Raw genomic sequence first — 8037 nt, 5'->3', positions numbered from 1 at the left:
GTTCAGCTATTATCACTAACCCAGTGAACATAAATTTGAGCAAACTCTGGGAGACTGTGGAGGACAGAGGACCCTTGTGTGTATATTCCATGGTGTCCTAAAGAGTGAGACACAACCTAGTGTCTGAACAACAACAACAGCAACATTGCATTTAGTTTTTTCCATTTTGTTTCTAATTTCCAATGTGCATATAATGGGTTATGATATTTTTGCAGTATAATGAATTGTGGTATAATTATGAAAATATTAGGCAAGGACACCAGTTATTTTATTGACTAGGAAGGTGGATTCCATTTGAAGTGAGATGTCCAACAAAAATTAGTGAGTAGCAGAACCAGGACTAACACTAGGGATGAACTCATACTGATGGCAAGCAGATAAGCATTGATGATACACCTAAATTCTTAACATGGGCCCACCATCTTCTAACTGCATTACTAGAGAAATCTTTTCATTTCTTGGAGCCTCAATTTCCTCATTTATAAAATGGGGATAACTGGTTGGATTGTAATTTCCATGGGCTTTACACATGCTAGCACATGTGAAATATGTAGCACAACAAAACGGAGGAGGCCTGAAGTGACAGCAGATTTCCTCTCCTGGTTGCTCATCAGCATCTTTTCTCTCAGTGATGCCAACATGCAGAAGCTGATTAAGCACAGGATGACTTTTATTGATGAAGTCAAGGAGGAAGCAGAATAGACAGGAAGGCAAAAGAAAGAGTTCAACATTGAGAAAGATCAGCTTGTGCAAGCGTAAAGAACGAAGATTATGGAATATTATGAGAAGAAAGAAAAGCAGATTGAGCAGAATAAGAAAATTCAGATGTCCAGTCTGATGAGTCAAGTGAGGCTCAAAATAGTCAGACTGAGAGATGGATGATCTTCTCACAAACCTAAAGACAGAGACTCAGTAGAATGGCAGAAGATATAGCCAGGTGCCAACTGCTGCTGAATGGCCTGATCCTCCTTGGCTTGTACTGGATATTGGAGCCCTGAATGATCATTTTTGCAAAAGACAAGATTTCCCGCTGGTGAAGGCAGCAGTGCAAAAGCGATGTCTGTGTACAAAACCAGAAGAGATGTTAATGTCTAGAATGATCCGAAGGCCTACTTGCCTGAGGAAATATCTGGCAGGGTTACACTCTATAGTGGGGATTGCAAAATCAATGTTTCCAATATCCTCAAGAGCTGGCTGGACCTCACTGTCTAGCAGATGATGCCAGAAGTATAAGGAACCTTGTTTGGTGCAAATGCCAACAGGAAGTGTTTGGACTATTCCTACGGGAGGTAGTGTCCATCTACTTCTGTGACATGGATGTTTCTGACATTTGAATAAACAAGATGACCTCTGTAATTTCCTCTTTGCTGTTCTCATATTCTGTATTTATCGGTGGATAGAAGGAAATGGCAACCCACTCCAATATTCTTTCCTGGAGAATTCCATGGATAGAGGACCCTGACAGGCTACAGTCCATGGGGTTGCAAAAGAGCAGACACAACTGAATGAATGAACAACCCCCCTTCTGTAGGTTACACCCCTGGCTGATTGGTAACAATGAGAGAGTTTCACTTAATATGGTCAGGAAACCTTCCGCTAGCATATCTGAGATTTCAACTTCCTGCTGGCTCTGCAGTAGGAAGGCAAGGGGTCAGATGGTGGGTGCATGAATGTCTCTGAGTCTCCTGTTCTCCTTTGGTCCAGTGTCTATCCTAGAAGGGCCAGTATGTGGTGGGCTCTGGAGTCAGGTCTTTGCTCTTTGGGCTTCAGTTGCATGTGAGATCACATTCCTTCTACCAGTAGCTGCTTCACTGTTACCTGTTTTGGCCCATAAGTGTTTGTTTGTAGTGTGATTTAAGATCTACACCATGCATATGCTTTATTTATTAAAACAAAATGCATACCTGGAAAAAAGTATGTAGCTGTCACATAATGGGTAACCAATAAATGCCATCTCCCTTCTTTCCAATTGCTCTGTTGCCTGTTATAGAGCCTTAGAAGTGTACCTGCCGATATTTTCTTTTGAGTTACTCTAATGTCATATGCTTTTTGCACTTATATATTACTACAATACCTTGTATTGTTCATAGTTGATGTCTTAACTGCTAGTACCACAGAATGTCACTATATTTTGAGATGGGGCCTTTGAAGAAGTAAAGTTAAAATGAGGTCTTTAGGGTGGGCCTTAATCCAGTCTGACTGGTATCCCTATAAGAAGGGGATGTTTGGGTATATGGAGAGACCCCAGGGATGCATGTGCACCGAAGAAAGACACTGTGAAGATGCAGAGAGGTTTACCTGCCACCTGCCCACTGAGGAGAGGACTGAGAGGCCTCAAGAAAAACCTAACCTGCGGATATCTTGTTCTTAGACTTTTCTAGCCTCCAGAGCTGTGAGGAAATAAATTTCTATTGTTTAAGTCACTTAGTTGGTGATATTTTGTTATGGAAGCCCTAGCAAAGTACTACATCTTCCATCTTTAAATAGAAGCTAAGCTGCTCGAGGGCAAACTGCTTTGCACTATTTCGTAATCAGAGCAGATGATCAACAGTTTCTTGATGAATACTATGATTTTTATGAAGAATAGATTTTTATTAAGGATATCACTTGTATTTGTTTTGTATTTCTTTTATGTCTCCCATGGAGGCCCAGCTGTTGAGGTTACAAACAACTGTAATGTAGTAATGAGGATTCTATATAATCTTTTTTTTTTTCCTTTTGCAAATAGCAACTAGAATTGTCCTTTTTATGAAGTCATGGGAGTAAATGCAATTAAGGCTGAAAAGATTATTCCTTGTTGCCTGTCTAGACATAGGAAGAGAGAATTAAATCTTCAAATGTAATTTCTGAAATTAAGATTAATGACCAGTAGTACATGATTCCCTTATATGCTCATGACCTCATGTTGTTTGAGACTAAATGTGGGGGCTTCCCACTGTCTTTGTATTAATGAATATGATTGAATTATTTTAAATATAGCTAGACTATAGCATTAACTTGTCTGTGTTAGAAGTTTGCCTTGTATTTTTCAGAGGATCAAAAATAGGCAATCATAAAAGAGAAAGTCAAAGAGTTTTTTTACTGAATTTTAAAAATTACATTTAATTCTCATTTTCTGGATTATGAGGATTGTGGGAGAAAATGAATTATCTTAATTAATTTATGAAAGGGACATCAAGAGATAAAAAAATAATTTGCAGGTTTTCAATGTTTGCCAAGTCTAAGGGTTTATAGGGGAATTTAGTGATAAATGAGAAATCTTATGAACAGTAAGGTAGCAAGTTTATTACTGGGAAAAATGCAGAAAATAGTTTTTAAGGAAGTGGAGGGGGCTTCCTCCACTTGTTTTTTTGAACCAACATGATCTTTGTGTGTTCCCTCAGCACATATATGTTTATATACACATAAGGAATATTTTTCTAATCTTGTCATTATCATTACCTGCTGAGTAATCTTTGGATGTTAATTAATGCTTCTGGCACTCATTCACACATCTGTAGATAAAAGGCATTAGAATAGATGATATAGAAAAATTAACATATTTTTCAATTCTAGGATTCTAGGAACTCTCTGTATTGTATCTGCATATATGGGGAAAAAGGGAGAGGGGGAAAGCAATGTCACTTAGGGAGGGTACTATTTGTACTTGTTCTGTGAGTCTCCTGAAGACAGTCTTTGCCACGGGGCATTGACTGGCATGTGAGCTCAAACACCAAGCCCTATGCTTTAAGACCATGGGGTACTATTTCCTGATGAATCTCCAGAACTAGAAGAATGCCTGCAACATAAAAGTCAAAATACTTGTTGGAAGAAGGAGTAGATTAATGTTTCCAATGCTGTTTGAATATAATCTGCCTATTATAGGGTAACCTGCATGTATTTTTCAGTTATGTTGACATATGTCCACTCAATTATTAGACATCTGGATTAGAGAAACATAATCACATGTTGATTATGTAATTATGTAATTAATTACAGAAAACGTTATTAATTTTTATTAATAAAACATAATTATTAATTATGTTATAATCACAGAAAAACACAAAAATTATGTTATTAATCACAGAAAAACATCTATTTCTGCTTTATTGACTACACCAAAGCCTTCGACTGTGTGGATCACAATAAACTGTGGAAAATTCTGAAAGAGATGGGCATACCGGGCCACCTGAACTGCCTCTTGAGAAACCTGTATGCAGGTCAGGAAGCAACAGTTAGAACTGGACATGGAACAACAGACTGGTTCCAAATAGGAAAAGGAGTATGTCAGGGCTGTATATTGTCACCCTGCTTATTTAACTTATATGCAGAATACATCATGAGAAATGCTGGGCTGGAAGAAGCACAAGCTGGAATCAAGATTGCTGGGAGAAATATCAATAACCTCAGATATGCAGATGACACCACCCTTATGCAGAAAGTGAAGAGGAACTAAAAAGCCTCTTGATGAAAGTGAAGGAGGAGAGTGAAAAAGTTGGCTTAAAGCTCAACATTCAGAAAACTAAGATCATGGCATCTGGTCCCATCACTTAAAGGGAAGTAGATGGGGATACAGTGGAAACAGTGTCAGACTTTATTTTTTGGGGCTCCAAAATCACTGCAGATGGTGACTGCAGCCATGAAATGAAAAGACGATTACTCCTTGGAAGGAAAGTTATGACCAACCTAGATAGCATATTAAAAAACAGAGACATTACTTTGCCAACAAAGGTCCATCTGGTCAAGGCTACGGTTTTTCCAGTGGTCATGTATGGATGTGAGAGTTGGACTGTGAGGAAAGCTGAGCACTGAAAAATTGATGCTTTTGAACTGTGGTGTTGGAGAAGACTCTTGAGGGTCCCTTGGACTGCAAGGAGATCCAGCCAGTCCATCCTAAAGGAGATCAGTCCTGGGTGTTCATTGGAAGGACTGATGCTGAAGTTGAAACTCCAATAATTTGGCCACCTCATGCGAAGAGTTGACTCATTGGAAAAGACCCTGATGCTGGGAGGGATTGGGGGTAGGAGGAGAAGGGGACGACAGAGGATGAGATGGCTGGATGGCATCACCGACTCGATGGGCATGAGTCTGAGTAAACTCTGGGAGTTAGTGATGGACAGGGAGGCCTGGCGTGCTACGATTCATGGGGTCGCAAAGAGTCAGACACGACTGAGCAGCTGAACTGAACTGAATCATATGTTGCTGCTAAAGTAAACAAAATCTGAAGTAGCAGCAAAATTTTAAATAATGTTTTCTTCTGACATAGAGAAACAATAAACTTTGCTTTATTTCTACCCCTTCCTTTTTTGTTCTTTTTGTTGTTGTTGTTATTAGGATAAAGATGTATTTTCTGAAACTCCAGAATGAGCTTACATGAGGGCAGGGGGCACTGTCCGTTTTTTTTTTTTTTTTCAATGGACCTAGCAATACTGAGTCACAAAAGTGTTTATTTAATTTTATTTATTTATTTATTTTTAGGTTGGGGCTGCAGGAAGCTCCCTGGGCCAACTCTAGTACCTGTGAGCGTGGAGCTCACGGGGGCTGTCAGCGGAGCAAGGAGAATGTGAGGTGCAGGGAGGGCGCTGAGGTGGGAGCTGTGATCATGGTCAGAATAGAAGCTGTGGATCAGAGAGACAGAGCTGAGGAGTATCCCATTGAAGACTTGAATGGAGCTACAGGGAGAGGCCCTGGAGTGACATCTCTCCAGGCCGCTACCACCTTCAGGCTCTGTGACCTTGTGCAAGTCTCAGGGCTTCAGTTTTCTCACCTTAGCCTCAGCTGGGGATCTTTAAAAATGCTGGTGCTTGAACCCCACCCCAGAAGGTCTGATGTTACTGGGATGTGCCTGAGTGTTGAGGACCTGAAAGCTCCCCAGGTGGTGTTTCTGTGCAGCCAGGGCTGGGCACAGAAGTATTTATTGAATGGATGAATGGATGCTGAAGATGGTAAATGGTTACAAAAGTCATGATATTTGGCTCAATGTTCATTCAGTTCAGTTCAGTCGCTCAGTCGTGTCCGACTCTTGCGACCCCATGAATCGCAGCACGCCAGGCCTCCCTGTCCATCACCAACTCCCAGAGTTTACTCAGACTCATGCCCATCGAGTCGGTGATGCCATCCAGCCATCTCATCCTCTGTCGTCCCCTTCTCCTCCTACCCCCAATCCCTCCCAGCATCAGGGTCTTTTCCAATGAGTCAACTCTTCTCATGAGGTGGCCAAAGTACTGGAGTTTCAGCTTCAACATCAGTCCTTCCAATGTACACCCAGGACTGATCTCCTTTAGGATGGACTGGCTGGATCTCCTTGCAGTCCAAGGGACTCTCAAGAGTCTTCTCCAACAACTCAGTTCAAAAGCATCAATTCTTCTGTCCTCAGCTTTCTTCATAGTCCAACTCTCACATTCATACATGACCACTGGAAAAACCATAGTCTTGACTAGATGAACCTTTGTTGGCAAAGTAATGTCTCTGTTTTTTAATATGCTATCTAGGTTGGTCATATCTTTCCTTCCAAGGGGTAAGCTTATTTTATTTTCATGGCTGCAGTCACCATCTGCAGTGATTTTGGAGCCCCAAAAAATAAAGTCTGACACTGTTTCCACTGTTTCCCCTTCTATTTCCCATGAAGTGATGGGACCGGATGCCATGTTATTAGTTTTCTGAATGTTGAGCTTTAAACCAACTTTTTCACTCTCCTCTTTCACTTTCATCAAGAGACTTTAGAAGTGGGCAAAGGTAGCCTAGAAAGAAGGGAGTGAAGCATGTGTATATGTATATATTTATAGAAAAATCAGAGAAATACACTGATACTTCTGTTTTAACAAAACATAAAAGCTCTGTTAAGTCTGTGATTTTCTTGGTCAAGTTCAAGGGAAGATTCTTGAATGAAAAAAGACAAAATCAAAAATATTGAAATATCTGGTAATTATTTTGAAAAGCCTTGGTAATTTTATAAGAGAGAATATTCTAAATATTAGCCATATGGCAAGAAAGAATTAGAGACGGCAGAATTGTCTTGTAGTTTGGTTTGTCTCAGACACTTGTCTTCTAGCGGGTAGCTTATCATTAGCGTTCTCTCCAAGTCATCATGGCAGCCCTTCTCTGTGTGTCTGAGTTTGGTGCACACTTTCTGTGACTTAGGAGTCTAACGTCACTGAAAAACTCTGTAAGGAGAATCATCAGCATGAGAATCGGCCCATCATTCTGACTCAGTAGGGATAAAGAGGAAATCAGCTGCCTAATGAAGCTCCTTCTCTGCCCCCTGCCATTGTGAAAAATAGCAGCTACAGTAAGTAGTTCATTATGAAATCTGTGTGCTTTGCCTCTCACCCTTGCTTGGTCGGAGAATCAAAGGCCTTTTCTGTCAGATCTCACCCTTAGAGTTCTCATCGTCTCTCATGACTTCAGCTATCACCTGTACGCAGGTATCTCCCCAAATCTGTATTGCAAGTCCCACTCCCTCAGCCATTGCTACAATCTTGCCTCCCAATGAAACAAGTTTTATTTCTTAATTTAGACAACTTTGACCTTATAGTTGCATGTTTTGATAGAGTCAGAATCACAATATTTAATTGTTTTTTCCTCAAAAATCAAATCATTAAACCTTATGGACTAGATTTTGATATTTTCCTTCTTAACAGACATGCTGCAGGGACTGAAACATTTTTTTTTTTTTTTTTTTTTAGGATTAGGGAATGTCAGAGCCATTTGCTGGCTTCTTTTTTTATTTTCTGAATAAAAGCACTGAGTAAGTGTGACATGTATATCACTTTAAAGTTGAGACTGCAGAATAAAATTTAAGGGATTTATTCTCTCCTCGAATTTGACTCTGAAAATAACTTGTACTAACATCAGGAAACTTGCATCCTCATCTTTGTAATTGCATGGCTCCCCCAGTCAAATTAAAGATATAGAAGTGATTGCAATAGAAAAAAAAATATTTAAAGAATGCAGTAGCTCTGTATTAAGGCTGTTCAGTAATTAATATATTCAAAGAGTATGTTTTTGATTAAGTATGTCTAGGCACTATTTATAAATCTCAGAAAACCTTAAATATAT

At 39.8% G+C, this 8037-nt stretch overlaps 1 pseudogene; it reads left to right on the top strand.

Annotated features, from left to right (window-relative positions):
• Positions 1 to 486: 486 nt before the first annotated feature.
• LOC136148319 (V-type proton ATPase subunit E 1 pseudogene) lies at positions 487 to 1219 on the top strand (annotated as a pseudogene).
• The last annotated feature ends 6818 nt before the right edge of the window (positions 1220 to 8037 follow it).

This window comes from Muntiacus reevesi, chromosome 17, assembly GCF_963930625.1.
Source record: "Muntiacus reevesi chromosome 17, mMunRee1.1, whole genome shotgun sequence".
Classification (NCBI taxonomy): Eukaryota; Metazoa; Chordata; class Mammalia; order Artiodactyla; family Cervidae; genus Muntiacus; species Muntiacus reevesi.
Note: the sequence above shows the minus strand (reverse complement) of the source record. Positions and strands in the feature narration are given on the sequence as shown.